We start from the raw sequence: 21,764 nt of genomic DNA on the forward strand, positions 1-21,764 counted from the left end.
AAGTGTGTAGGATGCGTTATTTGCTCTTGTGAATGACTGCTCCACTCCACACTCACACCACTGTTCACAGACCAGCATCTCCTCTCCTCATCAGGAATCTTCCTTCCTGAACATATTCTGCACCTCATCCGCATTCAGGACTGATCTGCAGTTTTCACCTCCAGATCCCAATGTCTGACCATTAGGTTTCTTCTCTCTCCTTCTCTCCCTTTCTCATTCTTATTCCACCTGTTCTTGGAACTCACAGAGACCTGCACTCCCTGGGCTTTCATTTTCTCTTCCCAGCCCCCTGCTGCCTTCTCTATGCAGCCTGCCCCCCATCATCCACCCCAGAATTGCTCTCTTTCCTCTCTTAGCTCTGTTGCCCACTTTCCTTGGGCCACAACTTCCCTGCATATCTCCATCCTAGAACCATCTTCCCCATTTTCCTCCTCTCTCCTCCACCAGGACTGCTGGTCACTGCTCAGAACCATCATGCCAGGGTCCCAAGGGTGGGTGCCTGACTTCCTCTCTGCCCAGCACTCTCTGAATCCCTCCTGTTCACCCAGCTGCTGTTATTCCAAGTATGCGCAACACACCCCCATCAGTATATCTCAGTATTTCATGCCTCAATACCAATCTTTCAAACTACTGCCTCTGCCAGAAATGTCTTTTAATACTTCATCTGTCTCATTCACATTACATTTCAAGACTGAGCTTTAATGTCAATGTCTCTTAGACATTTAGAGGGTGAACCACCATCTCTTCACCCCAAAGAAATGATATCTGCCTCATTTGTGCCTCCCTCACCCTCACCCCACTCCTACCATAGTGGCTGCATTACCTCAGATTCCCCTCATGTCTTTCCATCCAGACTTGGAATCATGGGCGGAAAACACTGTTGCCTCAGATCTCCTGGTTACCCAGCACATAGCAGTATTGGATCCCAGCTCATAATAAGTACTCTATATCATTTTTTATTATAAAATACTTTTGTGCAAATTCTGGTCAATACCACTTCATGTAAAGAGCAGTGCAAAATCTAAAAACTTCCAGTTTGGGAGGCAGCCTGTGCAGCTTAGGAGAGGACTCCAGAATCTGGAACCCAGAATCTGGAACTAGGCTAAAAAGAATAATGCAAATGACTGAAGAGCTTGACTCAAGCCCTGATCTCCGAAAAGAAGAGAGGGTCTCCCTGGGGTGGGGTTGCTGGACTTTCAAGTCCATTTCTAAAGTCCGGAAGGCAACTGGCCATCCCTAATGTGGGCCTGCCTTCCCTTTATATTTATTTTTTTATTTATTATTATACTTTAAGTTCTAGGGTACATGTGCACAGCGTGCAGGTTTGTTACATATGTATACATGTGCCAAGTTGGTGTGCTGCACCCATTAACTCATCATTTACATTAGGTATATCTCCTAATGCTATCCCTCCCCCTACCCCAACCCCACGACAGGCCCCGGTGTGTGATGTTCCCCTTCCTGTGTCCAAGTGTTCTCATTGTTCAGTTCCCACCTGTGAGTGAGAACATGTGGTGTTTGGTTTTCTGTTCTTGCGATAGTTTGCTGAGAATGATGGTTTCCAGCTGCATCCATGTCCCTACAAAGGATATTAACTCATCCTTTTTTTATGGCTGCATAGTATTCCATGGTGTATATGTCCCACATTTTCTTAATCCAGTCTGTCACTGATGGACTTTTGGGTTGGTTCCAAGTCTTTGCTATTGTGAATACTGCTGCAATAAACATACGTGTGCATGTGTCTTTATAGCAGCATGATTTATAATCCTTTGTAAAGTAATGGGATGGCTGGGTCAAATGGTATTTCTAGTTCTAGATCCTTGAGGAATTGCCACACTGTCTTGCACAATGGTTGAACTAGTTTACAGTCCCACCAATAGCGTAAAACTGTTCCTATTTCTCCACATCCTCTCCAGTACCTGTTTTTTCCTGACTTTTTAATGATCGCTATTCTAACTGGTGTGAGATGGTATCTCATTGTGGTTTTGATTTGCATTTCTCTGATGGCCAGTGATAATGAACATTTTTTCTTTTTTCTTTTTTTTTTTTTTTTTGAGACGGAGTCTCGCTCTGTCACCCAGGCTGGAGTGCAGTGGCCAGATCTCAGCTCACTGCAAGCTCCGCCTCCCGGGCTCACGCCATTCTCCTGCCTCAGCCTCCCGAGTAGCTGGGACTACAGGCGCCGCCACCTTGCCTGGCTAGTTTTTTGTATTTTTAGTAGAGACGGGGTTTCACCGTGTTAGCCAGGATGGTCTCCATCTCCTGACCTCGTGATCCGCCCATCTCGGCCTCCCAAAGTGCTGGGATTACACGCTTGAGCCACTGCGCCCGGCCATGAACATTTTTTCATGTGTCTGTGGCTGTATGAATGTCTTCTTTTGAGAAATGTCTGTTCATATCCTTTGCCTACTTTTTGATGGGGTTGTTTGTTTTTTTCTTGTAAATTTGTTTGAGTTATTTGTAGGTTCTGGATATTAGCCCTTCGTCAGATGAATAGATTGCAAAAATATTCTCCTGTTCTGTAGGTTGCCTGTCCACTCTGATGGTAGTTTCTTTTGCTGTGCAGAAGCTCTTTGGTTTAATTAGATCCCATTTGTGAATTTTGGCTTTTGTTGCCATTGCTTTTGGTGTTTTAGACATGAAGTCCTTGCCCATGCCTGTGTCCTGAATGGTATTACCTAGGTTTTCTTCTAGGGTTTTTATGGTTTTAGGTCTAACATTTAAGTCTCTAATCCATCTTGAATTAATTTTTCTATAAGGTGTAAGGGAGGGATCCAGTTTCAGCTTTCTACATATGGCTAGCCAGTTTTTCCAGCACCATTTATTAAATAGAGAATCCTTTCCCCATTTCTTGTTTTTGTTAGGTTTGTCAAAGATCAGATGGTTGCAGATGTGTGGTATTATTTCCGAGGGCTCTGTTCTGTTCCATTGGTCTATATCTCTGTTTTGGTACCAGTACCATGCTGTTTGGGTTCCTGTAGGCTTGTAGTATAGTTTGAAGTCAGGTAGCGTGATGCCTCCAGCTTTGTTCTTTTGGCTTAGGATTTTCTTGGCAATGCGGGTTCTTTTTTGGTTCCATATGAACTTTAAAGTAGTTTTTTTCAAATTCTGTGAAGAAAGTCATTGGTAGCTTAATGGGGATGGCATTGAATCTGTAAATTACCTTGGGCAGTATGGCTATTTTCACGATATTGATTTTTCCTATCCATGAGCATGGAATGTTCTTCCATTTGTTTGTGTCCTCTTTTATTTAGTTGAGCAATGGTTTGTAGTTCTCCTTGAAGAGGTCCTTCACATCTCTTGTAAGTTGAATTCCTAGGTATTTTATCTTATTTGAAGCAATTGTGAATGGGAGTTCACTCACGATTTGGCTCGCTGGTTTTCTGTTATTGGTGTATAAGAATGCTTGCGATTTTTGCACATTGATTTTGTATCCTGAGACTTTGCTGAAGTTGCTTATCAGCTTAAGGAGATTTTGGGCTGAGACGATGGGGTCTTCTAAATGTAGACATGTCATCTGCAAACAGGGACAATTTGACTTCCTCTTTTCCTAATTGAATACCCTTTATTTCTTTCTGCTGCCTGATTGCCCTGGCCAGAACTTCCAACACTATGTTGAATAGGAGCAGTGAGAGAGGGCATCCCTGTCTTGTGCCTGTTTTCAAAGGGAATGCTTCCAGTTTTTGCCCATTCAGTATGATATTGACTGTGGGTTTGTCATAAATAGCTTTTATTATTTTGAGGTACATTCCATCTATACCGAATTTATTGAGAGTTTTTAGCATGAAGGGCTACTGAATTTTGTCAAAGGTCTTTTCTGCATCTATTGAGATAATCATGTGGTTTTTGTCTATATGCTGGATTACATTTATCGATTTGCATATGTTGAACCAGCCTTGTATCCCAGGGATGAAGCCCTCTTGATCATGGTGGATAAGCTTTTTGATGTGCTGCTGGATTCCGTTTGCCATTATTTTATTGAGGATTTCTGTCTCTTTGATCTGTCTAATGTTGACAGTGGGGTGTTAAAGTCTCCCATTATTATTGTGTGGGAGTCTAAATCTCTTTGTACATCTCTAAGGACTTGCCTTATGAATCTGGGTGCTCCTGTATTGGGTGCATATATATTTAGGATAGTTAGCTCTTCTTGTTGAATTGATCCCTTTATCATTATGTAATGGCCTTCTTTGTCTCATTTGATCTTTGTTGGTTTGAAGTCTGTTTTATCAGAGACTAGGATTGCAACCCCTGCCTTTTTTTGTTCTCCATTTGCTAGGTGGATCTTCCTCCATCCCTTTATTTTGAGCCTATGTGTGTCTCTGCAAGTGAGATGGATCTCCTGAATACAGCACACTGATGGGTCTTGACTCTTTATCCAATTTGTCAGTCTGTGTCTTTTAATTGGAGCATTTAGCCCATTTACATTTAAGGTTAATATTGTTATGTGTGAATTTGATCCTGTCTTTATGATGTTAGCTGGTTATTTTGCTCATTAGTTGATGCAGTTTCTTCCTAGCATCAATGGTCTTTACATTTTGGCATGTTTTTGCAGTGGCTGGTACCAGTTGTTCCTTTCCATGTTTAGTGCTTCCTTCAGGGTCTCTTGTAGGGCAGGCCTGGTGGTGACAAAATCTCTCAGTATTTGCTTGTCTGTAAAGGATTTTATTTCTCCTTCACTTATGAAACAGTTTGGCTGGATATGAAATTCTGGGTTGAAAATTCTTTCCTTTAAGAATGTTGAATATTGGCCCCCACTCTCTTCTGGTTTGTAGAGTTTCTGCTGAGAGATCCGCTGTTAGTCTAATGGGCTTCCCTTTGTGGGTAACCTGACCTTTCTCTCTGACTGCCCTTAACACTTTTTCCTTCATTTCAACTTCAGTGAATCTGACAGTTATGTGTCTTGGAGTTTCTCTTCTTGAGGAGTATCTTTGTGGCGTTCTCTGTATTTCCTGAATTTGAATGTTTTCCTGCCATTCTAGGTTGGGGAAATTCTCCTGCATAATATCCTGAAGAGTGTTTTCCAACTTGGTTCCATTCTCCCCATCACTTTCATGTACACCAGTCAGACATAGATTTGGTATTTCCACATAGTACCATATTTTTTGAAGGCTTTGTTTGTTTCTTTTTACTCTTTTTTTCTCTAAACTTCTCTTCTTGCTTCATTTCATTTATTTGATCTTCAATCACTGATACCCTTTCTTCCACTTGATTGAATCGGTTGTTGAAGCTTGTGCATTTGTCAAGTATTTTTGTGCCATGGTTTTCAGCTCTATCAAGTCATTTAAGGACTTCTCTACATTGGTTATTCTAGTTAGCCATTTGTCTAATCTTTTTTCAAGGTTTTTAGCTGCTTTGTGATGGGTTCAAACTTCCTCCTTTAGCTTGGAGAAGTTTGATCATCTGAAGCCTTCTTCTCTCAACTCGTCAAAGTCATTCTCCATCCAGCTTTGTTCTGTTGCTGGCGAGGAGCTGCATTCCTTTGGAGGGGCTGAGGCACTCTGATTTTTAGAATTTTCAGCTTTTCTGCTCTGTTTTTCCCCCATCTTTGTGGTTTTATCTATCTTTGGTCTTTGATGAGGGTGATGTACAGATGGGGTTTTGGTGTGGATGTCCTTTCTGTTTGTTAATTTTCCTTCTACAGTCAGGACCCTCAGCTGCAGGTCTGTTGGAATTTGCTGGAGGTCCACTCCAGACCCTATTTGCCTGGGTATCAGCAGCGGAGGCTGAAGAGTGAATATTGCTGAACAGCAAATGTCACTGCCTGATTGTTCCTCTGGAAGCTTTGTCTCAGAGGGTTACCTGGCCGTGTGATGTGTCCGTCTGCCCCTACTGTGGGGTGCCTCCCAGTTAGGCTACTCCAGGGTTAGGGACCCACTAGAGGAGGCAGTCTGTCTATTCTCAGATCTCAAACTCCAAGCTGGGAGAACCACTACTCTCTTCAAAGCTGTCAGACAGGGACATTTAAATCTGCAGAAGTTTCTGCTGCTCTTTGTTTGGCTATACCCAGTCCCCGGAGATGGAGTCTACAGAGGCAGGCAGTCCTCCTTGAGTTGCAGTGGGCTCCACCCAGTTCGAGCTTCCCGGCCAATTTATTTACCTACTCAAACTTCAGCAATGGTAGGCAACCCTCCCCAAGCCTCACTGCCGCCTTGCAATGAGATCTCAGACTGCTGTGCTAGCAATGAGGGAGACCCCGTGGGCGTGGGACCCTCTGAGCCAGGCACGGAATATAATCTCCTGGTGTGCCGTTTGCTAAGACCCTTGGAAAAGCACAGTATTAGGGTGGGAGTGACCTGATTTTCCAGGTGCTGCGTGTCATGGTTTCTCTTGGTTAGGAAAGAGAATTCCCTTACCCCTTGCACTTCCCAGGTGAGGCGATGCCTCCCCTTGCTTCAGCTCTCGCTCAGTGAGCTTCACCCACTGTCCTGCACCCACTGTCCGACAAGCCCCAGTGAGATGAACCTGGTACCTCAGTTGGAAATGCAGAAATCACCCGTCTTCTGTGTCACTCACGCTGGGAGCTGTAGCTTGGAGCTGTTCCTATTCGGCCATCTTGGAACTTCCCCTTTATTTTTCCAGTTCATATTTCACCTGATAATATTCCATCCAATTGGCAGTGGCACATACAAATTAGGATGGAGTGTGTGGACAAATACTTCTTCATCTTCTTGTCTAGGATTAGAATCACCTTCTCAAGGAGACTTGTCTGATGTTCCTGAGACTATTTCACACTTTCCATGCTTATGCCAATGCAAGATACATCACATCTATTAGGATATTCTATTTACGCACTCATGTCACCCCAGAGAGGTGATCACAGAGCAGGGACCAGATGTTTGGCATGCAGTTCCTAGTTAAGATCCCAAATCCTGAGATATTGCTGATTTGCTATGGCAGGTCATCAAGAGAACTGTGTAATTCAAAACTCACCCAGGTGGCTTATAGAACAGAAGCAGATGGATGTAAAGGGGAGAGAGGGCCAGATCTCTACAACCACAGCCCAGAGCTCCAAACAGTCACCAGATAGAAAATTGATTTGATTTCATCCAATATTCCTTCAAAAGAGTGTCAAGGAGTAGGGTGGAGGCAATGTGTCATTCTGCATTGGAAGGAGGATATTTTAGAGCAAGGTCTAAGGGCACAGGTCACGTTGATCAGAATTCAACCTTTGTTCTAACACATACTAGAGCAAGAATTTACTTGATTTGGAATAAGTAATAGCTACTGTACATTGTATTGGTACTAAAGAGAAAGAATAATTGACAGCTTTATGCCCACACTGACATGACAGCTGATGTGAAAGAGATTCTGGAAATCCAAACAGTCCCAAGAAATTCTGATATGAAAACATTCCAATAACTTTTTTTTTTTCAGATGAAGTGTGACTCTGTTGCCCAGGCTGGAGTGCAGTGGCACAATTTTGGCTCACTGCAACTTCTGCCTCCTGGGTTCAAGCAATTCTCTTGCCTCAGCCTCCCGAGTAGCTGGGATTACAGATGTGCACCACCACATCCGGCTGATTTTTGTATATATATTTAAATTAATTATTTATTCATTTTAAAATTTAGGACAGAGTCTTTCTCTGTCGCCCAGGCTGGAGTGCAGTGGTGCGATCTTAGCTCACTGCAAGCTCCACCTCCCAGGTTCATGCCATTTTCCTGCCTCAGCCTCCCGAGTAGCTGGGACTACAGGTGCTCGCTACTATGCCTGGCCAATTTTTTTGTATTTTTAGTAGAGATGGAGTTTCACCATGTTGGCCAGGCTGGTCCAGTAACTTGGGTATATTGCATAAATATACCCAGAAAGTTGTGAGCTGTCCGTGGTGCTGAGTTCACTGTGACGTCACTCCTGCCTCCTTTTGTTTTCTTCTGACTGACATTCAACCTTCTCCACGGGAATCTCTTATGTTCCCCCACATGCAGGTGGTTTTTGAGTAGGCTCCTCAAGAGTGATCTCAACTTTCCAGGAAGAAAAGAGGGCAAAGGGAACAATGTGAAAGGAGCAGAAAATCATAGAAGACCATGTGTTTGATAAACAACCAGATTGTTTCCACATTGTCACTATAACCACACCATGACAGCAAACACATACATATCCCCTTATGGATCCGTGAGGTAGTTTCTTTGGTATTCCTTCCCAGGAAAGGGGTTGATGCATCATAGAGAATATATCTATATCTATATCTATATCTATATCTATATCTATATCTATATATACACACACACACACACACATATATTTAACTAAGTGTGAGATAATATTTTATCATTTTTGTTACTTGTATTTTACAAGAGCTCTGACCAGCACCAGATAAACTTCAGTGCTCTCCTTTCTTTGGCCTCAATATTACTGGATTAAATAATTACTGCTTTTCACTAGGAGCATCATTTATTTACCATTATTTTAAATTTTATATTAAAACTCAATTTCTAGTAGAGTCTTTGGTTTCTTAGGTTTTTTTTTACCTAAGTAATTTTAAAATCTTTTATTATTATTTACCATGTTTCAAACTAAATTAAAGCAGCTTATGTGAACCAACCAGTTTCTTTGGGAATTACACAGAAGGGCATGAGAGCCTTTATTTCATGCAATCCAACAAGGTAACTTTAAATAAATTTATGGTGAAACTCCAACAAAACAACAACAACAACAACAACAAAAACAACAACAACAGAAAACAACAACAAAAAAAACAAAAACCAAAAAGCAAAAAAAAAAAGAGAGAAAACAGGAATGTTGGCTTTAGAGCCATATCAATCAGATATATTGAATGTAACTTATTTGATCTCTGTTTAAGTAAACTTAAAAAAAAATCCATCACAACTGGAAAAATGTGAATACTGACTGGGTATTTGATTACATTAAAGAAATATTATTAATTATTTTTAGATATGACAGTAACATGGTGATTATGGGCTCCTTAGGTTGTCCTTATCTTTTAGAAATACAAATCGAAATGGTTACAGATGAAATTATATGAAGTTTGGAATGTGGCCCAACAAAAATGAAGGATAGGAATGGATGGTGCTACAAGTGGAACAAGATGGTCGTGTATTGACCATCATCAAAGTGGGCAATGAATACATAGGGAGTTATCACACTATTTTCTCTATTCTTAATGTGTCTGAAAAAGTAATTCATAATTTAAAAAAATTTTAGAGGATGAAATAAAGACACTTTCAGATATATAAAAACTAAGAAGACTCACCCCCCACCACACTCTTACTAAAGAAACATCAAAAGCAAGTACAGTACTGCAAGTAAAAGGAAAACTACCCTAATGCACAAAGAATGATAAATAATGGAAATAGCAAACAAGTGAGTAATCATAATTAAATATTTGTGTAAATCAAAACTAATAATTCCTGGCCCAGCACAGTGGCTCGCATCTCTAATCCTAGAACTTTGGGAGGCCAAGGTGGAAGGATCCCTTGAACCCAGGACTTCCAGACTAACCAGGGCAACATAATGAGACGCCCGTCTCTACAAAAAATAAAAAATTAGCAAGGCATGCCAACACACACCAGGAATCCCAGCTACTTAAGAGGGTGAGTCAGAAGGATTACTTGACTTAGGAAGGTCAAGGCTGCAGTAAGCCATGATCCTGCCACAGCACTCCAGTCTGAGCAACAGAGCAAGACCCTGTCTCTAATAATAATAATCATTCCTAAAGAAGGGACGTAATTTTTAATGAGAGTTAAAAGGCTGAAAAAAAGAAAAAAAAAAAAAAAAAAGCATATAAGCCAGAAGGGAAGTCTTTAAATTTAAAGTGAATTATTTAGATTGCTCAGGTGGAGAGAAGAGATATTGATTAACTCTAGTGTAGTTTATATTGCAAGCAAGTTAAAATTTCAATGGTAACCAAAAAAATTGTGTGCTTATGTGTGCTTATGTATGTGCGTTTGTGCATGTGTCCAAAGCTACATAAGAGGGGAAAACCACATAAAAAAAAAATAAGTATGGCTCACCCCTGTAATCCCAGCACTTTGGGAGGCTGAAGTGGGTTGATCACTTGAGGTCAGATGCTCGAGACCAGCCTGGCCAGCAAGGTGAAACTTTGTCTCTACTAAAAATACAAAAATTAGCCCGGGCGGTGGTGGGCACTTGTAATTCCAGCTACTCGGGAGGCTGAGGCAGGAGAATTGCTTGAACCCGGGGAGGGGAGGTTACAGTGAGCTGCGATCACGCCACTGCACTCCAGCCTGGGTGGCAGAGTAAGGCTGTCTAAAAAAACCCAAAAAAAAACAAAGTAACTAATCAAGAATCAAGTGTGTTGCCAAAACACATAACCAAAGAGAAAGAGGAAAATAACACAGCAACCAGAGCAAGGGACCAGTTTACTGGCTCTTGGTGTCTGCTATGCTGGGGCCTGGGTGGAGACCCTATAGGTGGTGCTGGGCTGGGTTTGAGCTTGGTCAACTGTAACCTTTGGAACAAGGCTTCTGGTCACGGAACTGATGGTATAACTCCTTAGCAACTGCAGCAACACCGGAGAGAAACTCAGAAAAACTGATCTTCTTATCATGATTGCTGTCCTTCTTTTCTTTCTTTTTTTTTTTTTGAGACGGAGTTTCGCTCTTGTTGCCCAGGCTGGAGTCCAATGGCACGATCTCGGCTCACCGCAACCTCCACCTCCCCCATTCAAGCAATTCTCCTGCCTCAGCCTCCCGAGTAGCTGGGATTACAGGCATGCGCCACCACACCTGGCTAATTTTGTATTTTTAATAGAGATGGGGTTTCTCCATATTAAGGCTGGTCTCGAACGCCAAACCTCAGGTGATCCGCCTGCCTCAGCCTCCCAAAGTGCTGGGATTACAGGCGTGAGCCTCCACACCTGGCCTAAACAACTTTTCTAAGAAATCTGGGCCCTTTTTATTCCCTCTGAGTAGAAGATGACAAACAAAGGGAAGGTTACAACCTGGGGCTGGACTAGGAAGATGAGAAGGGGACAGCACAGGCTAAGGGGAAATACGTAGGGGGTGAGATGGGGGTTGCTGGAGGGTGGGGTTGGGACAGCCATAATGGATGGGATGGGGAGCCCTGACCCTGGCGTTTTAATTGGTGACTCTTGGCTCAAATGAAAGCATGCGTAGGAGATCCCAAAATTCTGAGGCCGGGTCTGCCTGTGTCCCTTGAAATGCCCAATACTCATTCTACATGGGCCAATACCCTTTGGACCCTAGTCTCAAAACTATCTCCACTTGGCTGGGCGCGGTGGTTCACGCCTATAATCCCAGCACTTTGGGAAGCTGAGACGGGTGGATCACCTGAGGTCAGGAGTTCAAGACCAGCCAGGCCAACGTGGTGAAACCCCATCTCTACTGGAAATACAAAAATTAGCTAGGTGTGGTGGCACGTGCCTCTAATCCCAGTTACTCGGGAGGCTGAGGCAGAATTGTTTGAGCCCGGGAGGCAGAGGTTTCTGTGAGCCGAGATAGCACCATTGCACTCCAGTCTGGGCGACAGAGTGAGACTCCATCTAAACAAAACAAAGCAAAACAAAACAAAACAACACAAAATGAAACGAAACAAAACAAAACAACCTCCACTTCTCTCTTCATCGTTCCATCAAAACACACCAGTTCCGAATCCCCTCCTTGTCGGAGCTCACTCTCTGTGATTCGGTCTGTTGCATTATTTGTGCCAGTGAGTTCAGTGGGTGTTAATGGTTTAATGATGAAGTTAGATGTCATAGTGAGGGGGAATCAAAAACTCTCCAGGGTTTTAGGGCTGCCCCATTTCACTTGGCATTATGATTCTGTGGTGTCACTGCTGCTCCCAGGGGTACATGAAAAGAAGCTTCCAGAAGGAGGAGATGAACCCAAAGAGTTGAATCTAAAGGGGGATTTTTTTTTTTTTCTGCAGACAGAAGAGAGATATTTTAAGCCAGGAGACCTTCTGTTGACTCATAAGTCACGTAGCCTGCTGACTACATAATAACAATCGTTAACATCACTATCCCTCTTCCCATCTTACAAAGCATTGCACATGTTTTACCTCATTTAAGTGTTCATAACAATCCCAGGAAATAAGTGACATTGTCCCCATTTTTACATCTAAGGTAACTAAGGCTCCCTGAGTTGGTGTTTAAGTATTTGTACCAATGAAATAAGTAAACAGCAGGGGCTGTGCAGGAAATCGGGTCTTCTCACCCCATCCTGGACTCTGTCTACTACACCCCTTCCATTCAGGAGTAGAGGTGCAGTGGCTGGGGAGAGGTGCGAGGTGCTCGCCAGCCTGCCACATCCATGCCTCTCCATGAGCTGGTTCTGAGGCCAGTGAGGTCCAGGGGTGCCGTGCACTCCTGCCCCACTCCCACCCAGCCGCTGGGTGCCTGCTCACACAGGCCGACAGGAAGGTGGGGAAATGCATGACGTTGGACAGCCAGATCTGCCCACGGCATCTGAATCTTGGGTGTATTTGTGACATAGGTTGAGTAAGCCCTTCAGCAGCTCCGCAGCTCCTGTGTCCAGTAAGCTGCAGGAAAGGGTGCCAGTCGCCTGGCTTGCTTTCCAACATCTGAGACTGTGGGGAACAGGGATGAAAGGAGACAGGATAGGCAGGGAATGGAGTAAGGGCCAGGGCTGCAGGAAAGGGTGCCAGTTGCCTGGCTTGCTTTCCAACATCTGAGACTGTGGGGAACAGGGATGAAAGGAGACAGGATAGGCAGGGAATGGAGTAAGGGCTGGGTCTGCAGGGAAGGTGAGCGGCAACCCTGAGATGGAGCAGAAGGAATCTGATAATCCTTTGGTCCAGGTGAAATCCAGAAGAGGGAATAAATGTTTGAGGAAAGGGAGGGGAGGTCGTCCTTGTGGAGCTACTGACAGGTCAGCAATCAACAGCCCGGGGGAGGCCTGAGCCACCCCACTCCATGTGTCTCCTGGACCTCTGGGCTCAAGTCCTCTTACAATGCTCCAGTGGACACTGGAGGACTCTGCCAATCCCTGCACATTTGTACCATCCCTGTGCTCCCAACTCTGGGCCCAGTGCTGGGAGCAAGGGGAAATTAAGGGAATGGCACAAACATGAAGGATTCACTCTGGGCCTCTCCGGTGCCTCAGAGCGTCCTGAAGAGACCTGAGCCCAGGAAGCCGGGAAATGGACAAACCTCTCAGTAGAAAGAAGGACTGCAGCAGGTAGAGGCGGCGCTGGGGATCCTGGTCTTGGTTCTGGCCTCAGTGGTCTACAGAGACATTCTCTGCAGTAGCTCTTCTGTGAGGCTCCCTGGTGTCACAGGACCACCAAAAGTCAGAACAGAAAGGATGTAGATTATCTAGTCCAACTGCTCACTGCCCAAAAGAAGATGCTGAGGCCTGGAGGGAGAGGACGAATGACTTCCCTGCAGGCTGCACAGGCCAATCAGGAACAAGCTGTAACTTGAACCCAGGCATCCTGACTCCCAGCCCAGGGCCTTCCTCCTGACATGAGCAGGCAGCAAGCAGGCTGGGGCATTGTACCTTCAACCTAGAAGAAGCACATGGGCACACAGGGACTCACCAGACCCCACAGAGGAGGCAGAGAAGGGAGGTAAATGGGAGAAGGTTGTTGGGAGGAGAGCAGTGCCTTTGATGATGCTCAGATCTAGGCTGGGACCAGGACTGGGCGCCTGGGGCTTATTCCATCAGTTGCCTCAACATGACGCTGGTCCGGGTGGGAACCCACAGCCGACACTGCCCTAGGGCTCCATTGTGCCTCCCAGCGAGCCCCCAGCAGAGTCCTCTTGCCTTTCTAAGTCCTTTGGGGCTGGAACGGCGGGTGATGACACAGGGAAGGTGAGAAGGCTGCTGTGCCCCCAGGACATAGGGCATTTGGGGATTTGCAGGTGGAATCGGAGTCCCTGATTATGGATCCAATGGGTCATTTGAGGAGCTTTCCTCACCTGTCGGTAAGGTAAATGCGCTGTCATTTGTGACAGGTTACCACACGCCAGGCAGTCTGCTAAAAGCTTTGCATGCATTGTCTCATTTAATTCTCAGGAGAATCCTGTGTGATGGGTATTATTATCTGAGTTTACAGATGTGAACAGAGAGTTTAGCTAGATTTACCAAGAGGACACCCCTAGAAAGTGGCAGAGCCAGGATTTGAAGCCAAGTCCTGACTCCGAAGCCCACTTCTAGCTGCCTGTGGAAATCCAGGGTCTGTGCTGTCTGTCTTGGCTGAGCATTGGTTACCCTGCCCCACAGGAGCCACTGTCCAGTGCAGTGCACAGCAGAGAAACCAGGGCTCTGACCTGGACATGGCCCAGGGACCTTTGTTCAGGCTGTTCTGTGAGCTCTAGGCCCCAGGTGGCAGGCAAGAAGCCTCTGTCTTCTCCAGAGCACATGTCATCCTGCTGGCCACAGTGGCCTCCAGGTCACTCCAGAAGGGACAGCTGCTGAGGAAACCCCTGTGCTTTCTAAGGAAACCCACTTTTATTAGAGGCGTCTTGCTGATCCTCCCAGGGCGCCCAGGAAGACAACTGAGATTTTTATCTCATTTTACAGCTGAAGGAAAAAGGGTCACTGGCAGGTGGCTTGCACAAAGTCACAGAGCTGGGGAGGGGCAGACATGGGGCCTGGTCGCAAAACTCTGACTCCAATGAGCACCCTTGCTGCATGATCTCAGAGCTTCACCAGCTCCCTGGACACACCAAGACAGCCATGGTCCATCCCCCACATAAACCTCATGGGCAGGAACAAGTCCTGCCAACTCACTGGGCTTACCATTGGCCTACTATGTAATGCAAATTATTCCCCACTAGGAGAGGGGAGCCTAGATGACTCCCTGGGCACCCACCCAGGTACCCTGGTCCTCCTCTCAGCTGCTTCTCATGCTTCCTTTGAATAGGGCCTGTTCGTGGAGCTCCTCATGCCAGGACCCCAATTGCCCCCAAAATGCATAACTTAACAGGAAGGGTAATTGATTCTGATCACCATGTAAGACTGCTTCTACATAATGGGGTAGGGAGGATATTTCTGAGACTCAGGTGGTCCCCTGGGGTATCAATTATTATCCCTACATGCAATTTTAAGTGTAAATGGGTAATTACAGCAACCAAGGCCTGATAAGGGCATAGGAACCAGGAGCATGCACCCCTCAGCCATGAGAGTCTCACCCCTCAGCGATGAGAGTCTGCATCACCCCACCAGGCAAGCCACCTAGACCAGTAGAGGGAAACCTATAATGGATGGTAGAGGAGGCAGAGGATGAGTATCTGTTGCGACCTCAAAAACAACTGCAGCAGTAAGGCCTACAGTAGCCTCCAGCTCTTCTCTTGTAAAATTACCCAGAAATCAAAACCAGCTAGAATTGGAGAGGCAGTCACTGGATGGAATGAATCTGACATGAGAACCAAATGGATCTGAGTGGGTACAAGGTGTGGAGTGCAGTAGATGCTGTGATGCCCACCCTCATCTCCATTACCTGATCCATGTGCCCGTCACCAGCTTCTGTCATTGTTGGCCACTAATAGGGCAAGACTGCACCCTTCTCCTAAGAGCAGCCCCTGATCCAATGGAGCTCCCAGCCCAGAAATGCCTAAAACACTCTGCCTCTCCCTGGGGGTGGCCCGTAGCCAGTGACAAATGGTGCAGGGGTACACGAGGTGGGCTTCTTTGCCTCCAGGTGGGGCAACTCCATTCAGGCTGCAGAGCTCCCTGTGGGATGAGAAGAAAGCTAGACTGAGGCCAAGCTCCTGTCTCTGATGAGATTTTTCCCTGTCCATGCTCTCACCCCCATGTCCTCCCAGGTTTCTCCTGAGAGCACTCCCTGATAAACCATATCACTTGCATGGGAATGCCCATCTTAGTCTCTACTTCTAGGACATCTGACTGTGAACTTAAAATAGAAAGGGTAATGTCAGCCAAGTATCAAGAGTGAGGAGAATGCAAGAATCCGATAAGAAACAAGGATAAGCCAGGCGAAGAAGTGTGCCCCATGGTCCCAGTTATTCAGGAGGCTGAGGCCAGAGGATCAAGGCTGCTCTAAGCTATAATCATAACACTGCACTCCAGTCTGTGTGACAGAGGAAGAGCTCATCTACTTAAAAAAACATGTAAATGCCAAGTTAATGGGTGCAGCACACCAACATGGCACATGTATACATATGTAACAAACCTGCATGTTGTGCACATGTACCCAGAACTTAAAGTATAATAATAAAAAAAAATAAATAAAACTCCATTTTTTGATGGAGGGTGCTGGGCATGGTGGTTCACGTCTGTAATCCCAGCACTTTGGGGGGCTGAGGAAGGATTGCTTAAAGCCAGTAGTGTGAGACCAACCTGGACAGCCTAGCAAGACCCATCTAATTTTAAAAATAGTCAGATGTGGTGGCCTGCACCTGTAGTCTTAGCTATTAGGGAGGCTGAGGCAGGAGGATCTCTTGAGTCCAGGAGGTCAAGACTGCAATGATCTATGATCCCACCACTCCCACCACTCCACTCCATCCCATCAGGGAAAGAGCAAGACCCTGTCTCAAAAAAGGGAAGATAATCCTATGACATGAGGCTCAAAGATGGAGGAATTCACAGAGGTGTAAGGAATAATGGGGAAGTGTTCTGAACATGGTCCTGGTGATTAAAATGAATGCTGATCCCCCTGCCTGGCCCGAAGGGTTTGAAGGGCTTAAAACTGGGAAGAAATAGCAACACCCAGTGGAGAGGCCACAAGAAGATGGGCATCTTGTGGGGAGGAACAGCCATTGCATCATTTTTATTTCCGCATCTTCATTGCCTGGCAGAGTACAAGGCTCAGAGATAAGCATCACTAACTGTCTCCTCCCTGCCCTTCATCTGATGCTCCTTATCCAACAATGACCACCCGAAAAGCATGGACCTGAATCAGCTGGACTTGTAGCCAGTTCCATGTGTTTTGGAAGGATTTCCTCACTGACTAAAGACTGACTCTCTTGCTTTTGCATCCCAGTGCCCAACCAGATGCTGGCACTCAGCAAACCTCATTTCAGAGAAAGACAACAATATCCATTCACACTGATCCCAACAAGCAGACACAGGAACGAGGCCAGAGCTGCAGGGGCCAGGCCAGAGGACAGGGGAATAGTGCTCATGCCACTGCTGCTCCTTTCTACTCATGAGAGTAGTGCAGAGAGCAAGTGCCCATCTGGCCTCTGGCAAGGCCCCAGGCGAGGGTTCCAAGTGCTGATCTAGGCTCACCAAGCTAGGCAGGATGAGTGCTGCCAGCGTCCTCAGTTATGTCCCATGATAGCTGTTGGTTTGCACAAATTGCTTCCCTTCTCTAGGTCTTGGATTCTTCCACTGCAGATGGAGTTAAATTACACTTCGGACTGGTTTTTACTTTCACCACACTCACAATTTTTTGCTATGTTCCCCTTGAAAACATGAGTTCGACCCTTAGTCTTCACCATAAGGTCCCTGAGGGCAGGGCCTAGACCCCTTGATCAAATATGCAGAACATTCCAGAAGCAGAACTCTGTACCAACAGCTGCAGGAAATACAAAAGAACTAGAAAATGTCATGAGAAGGCTACCTATCCTGCTCAGCACTGATGTCTCTCGTCCTTGTTCACTGAACCCCTTAGGTTTCCTGAACTCTCCATGCCTTTGCCCACATCATGCCCTCTACCTGGCACTCCCTTCCACCCTCCCACCCCCACCCGTGTCTGCCTAGAAAACTCTCGTCAGTCCCTTGGATGCAGATCAAAAGTCACTGCAGTGGTAGAGCCTTCCCTGATTTCCTCAAACAGAGGTTTTGCTGGGACCCCAGGTTCCAACAGCACGTCCACATCTCTCGGTGCGCCCTCTCACGTGGCGGTTCTGGAGTGACCTGCCTGCCATCCCTGGATGAGTCAGGAGCACAGGGTGCCAATCCCAGGCCCACAAGTCATCCTTTGTGTGGCCTGGCTAGGGGTGGCATCTAGCTCTCTGTGCCTTAGGCCTTATGTATCAATAGAGACACCTATTCCTACTTCCCAGAATTCTGAGGATCACAAGAGCCTGTCAGTGAGAAAGTGGTTTGTGAGGTAGAGAGTACTGCATAAGTGTGAAGAGATGGCATTGCTACTGACATGCTCAAGTGACATCTGTGTCTCAGGTGCTCAAGTGACATCTGTGACTCAGGTGCTCAAGTGACATCTGTGACTCTGAGTTTGAAATCCCCACTCCCTGGTGCAACCAGTTTACAGCAGTGGGAGTGGTGTTGTGGTTACAGATTCCTTGGCTATAGCAGTGGCTGGGTCAAAAGATGTATGGATTAGATGCCATGGGGGAGGGAAGACAGGCTGTTCCTGAGGGCAGAGCCTCATTCAGGAAAGAACATTCCCTACCTTACCCATCCCCATGGTGCCTGGCCCTCAGGTAGACCTCAGGTAAACCCTCCTGAATCACCCTCAGCCAAGGCAATGTCCAGTTCCAGCTCCTTCTCCCCACAGCTGAGCCCCTTCCCAGGTGCACACCACACACCTGCTATTCCATCCGATGGCTGCTCGTTAGCCTTCCTGCAAATTCACTCACCTGGGTCTGCCCTTTTCCTCATCCTAGGAATCCCCCTCTTCTCTAGACACTGCCTTTTGCTAGCTTTACTGCCTCTATCCATGCAGGCTCTTCTTGAAAATTCTGCTGTCTCATATGGATCCCTGGCTTCCTGGATCCTTTCTCACTCTTCTTGACTTACTCCCTCATTTTGCTGGAAAACATTCCCCAGTGACTTCCAGAGTAACAGTAATTGCTAGGTGTGATGATTAATTGCATGTTCAACTTGTTTGGGGACCAATATAATTCTGGATGTGTTGGTGAAGGTGTCTTTTGGATGAGATTAAGATTTAAATCAGTAGATTTTGAGTAAAGATGATTACCCTCCATAATGTGGATGGGCCTCAGCCAATTAGTTAAAGGCCTGAAAAGAAAAAAGACTGACCTGTCCCGAGGGAATTCTGCCAGGAGACTGCCTTGGATTTGAACTACAGCTCTTCCCATGCTAGCTGCCACTTGAGACAAGGAGTTGCCGGGGGTAACTGGGGTTGCTGCTCACTGCTCACCCCCATCTCTGTGGCTTCAGCTGATCAGCCTCAGCTTTGTTCAGCACTAGGTAGGTGCTTGTCTCCCTGTCTTTGTCCTCCTTGTCTCTCTCTCCCAGTCCAGACGTGGATAGTGATTAAATTTTTCTTGTTTGTATGTTTTTCTCTCCACAGAACAAAAAGGGTACAGATTACTTGGACAACGTCTTTGAGAAAAAGGACAAGAATGAAGATAAGAAGATTCACTTTTCTGAATTTCTTTCCTTGCTGGGGGACACAGTTACAGAATGCCACAAACAGAGCCATGGAGCAGAGCTCTGTTCCAAGGGAAGTCAGTGAACCAGCCCCAGGGGTCTCCAGAGATCTCACAAACAATAAAACGTCTTTTTCTACCAGACACTTGGTCTCTTACACCTTCTTTTTGGGTGTCATGTGTTGACAAATGGACAAATGCTGGCTCTCACTTTTGTAGATTCTCACAAGGGGGTTCAGCACAGCTGACACTCACTCCAGAGAGGTCTCCCTGGGTTTCCCCCAGGCTCACCTCTGCTCCCCAACCCCCAAAGGCATCCAACTTGCTGGCACCAAGGTGCACCTGCTGCCATCAGCACAGCCACAGTGAGGCTCAGGTGAGGGAGCTGGGTCCTCAGGGAACCATGTCACCCAGGCGTGTTTGTCTGTGTTTGAGAGTTAGAGGAGGGGTGCCCTGGGAGGTCCATCACTGAGCTGGCTGTTGAGGGCACAGCAGGGGGAAGGCGCAGATGCTGATCCTCCCACCCCCTACTTAGTTTTCCGCCCCTCCCTGCTGTTGTTCCTCAGAGTCATGGAGGAACCTGCTCTCTACTCTCATGCTGAAAATACATCCTGGACAAAAGCTGGTGCCTTTCCCCAAGGGCCAGCGGGACACCTTTCTGTGGGTCATGGTCATGGATGGGAAGAAGCAGCAGGATCTTGAGCACTATATCCCTGTGATACGGCCCAGCCTTCTGAAGCCCATGGATGTGTGTGTGCACACGCGTGTACCTGCAAAGTGTGTGGTGTGTGTACATGAGGGAGGGAGAGAGAGAGAGAGAGAGTGTGAGAGTAATTCAGTACGGGATGAGAGAGTCATCCCGTAGAGTCTCTCATCTTGAGAAGGGAGAAATGTGCACTGTGAAGACAGAAGTGAGTGAACAACTCAAGGTTTGAAGGCTGAGGCTGTTCCCCAGCAGGCAAGTAAAAGGGCAAGGTGGACTGAGGCCAACAGGAATTGTGTACTTACTTCTGGGTGCTGGAGGGAGTCTTCTCTGAGTGAGACGCATGAAAAACAACTTAAGCTTTTGTCCAGGTAAAGGGGGAAAAGAGAAACAACCAACTTCTGAGGGAGACTTTACTCAGGGTCACACACTGTGCTGGGCACTGAGGATGCAGAAATAAGCACAGCGTAGGGCTGCCTGCCTGGAGTCCTGGCTCTGTCTGGAGACTGCCAGTCTTTTGTGGCCTCTTCACTGGGGTGGAGGGAGGTCGAGGGCTTTCCTTAGACTCCAGCCTGAAGGAGCCAGGAGGCAGGCAGGGTCAGCATTCTCCTCTATCCCCAGTGCCACTTCCAGGTCCTGTCACGTGCACTCTCCTCTCAGCACCGCTCCTTGAAGCTCATGTTTTTGGGCCGTTTCACTCTTATCCTCCTGGTCACACCCACCCTCCAACCTGACCCACAGTTCCCTCTCCATCCTATCAAGAAGATGTGCATGGGGGTAAGGTGACCACCTTCGGCTCACAAATGCTCTCTGTCCATCTGTTGCTCGTCTCTACTTGGGGTTGCCTTCCCTCTGGACTGTGTCACTGTTCGAGACTGTTTCTTTCTGATGTCCTACTCTCCAGCTACTGCTGCCTACCTCTCCCGCCTCTTCTCTCCCAACTTCTGTTTTCCCTATTCTTCGAGTGAGTTAGGACCTCTATGTCTAAACCTCTTCCTTTTCACTCTTTCTGTCAGCCTCTGCTGGTGTCATCACCTTCCTTAGCAGCCTGCTTTGCATGACCCACTATTGCAGCTTAACTCTGCCCTGAGCTTCCTTCACCCGTCTTGCAATGCCCCAGTCTGGAACCAGCCCTATATTTTGCCACCTCTCTTCCCCCACCCAGCTGCTGATCCCTGATAGGTAATTCTGTGCCAGGGGCCGAGGCTGGTCTCCTGCCTGCTCCTTGATCCTATTTCTCTCTGAAGTCCCACTGTTAACTAAGCTTGGGCGATGTGCCCAAGGACTTCCAAACCACAGCAGCACTCCTGCTTTCCCAGGCTTCCGTTAGGGCTGCTCACTCTCTCTCCACTGCCTGAAATTTCTTTTCTAGACTTGTCTGTCTAGGAGCATCTGGTTCTAATTCTAAACTTTGATGTCATCTTCTCTGTGGTGATAGTAGTTGGAGGTGACCCCAAGCCTGTGACTATCTATATTGTACTTTATGCTTATTTCTATTTCTAGCATCCATAACACTTTTTTTTCACTTGGACTCTTCTAGACTGTGAGTCTCTAGAAGGCATAGACTGTGCGCACCAATGAATCCTCAGCACCTAGCAGCTTGCTTGGCACAGAGCGGGTGCTCATTAATTGTTGATTGATTTATGGGTAAGAACCTTGTACCGGTGTGATCAGGAGTTCAAAAAACCACCTGGATAATCCATAGACTCACTAAAATGGGTACTTGTAGCTGCAGGCACTGAAACTTGAGTGGGAACCAGGAAACTGGAGCCAATTAGATAAGAGCTGGGTGAAGCTTTCAAGGGTTTTGGGCTTCAGGTGGCTCACAGGTGGTTT

This window comes from Rhinopithecus roxellana, chromosome 8 (assembly GCF_007565055.1).
Source record: "Rhinopithecus roxellana isolate Shanxi Qingling chromosome 8, ASM756505v1, whole genome shotgun sequence".
In the NCBI taxonomy this organism is placed as follows: Eukaryota; Metazoa; Chordata; class Mammalia; order Primates; family Cercopithecidae; genus Rhinopithecus; species Rhinopithecus roxellana.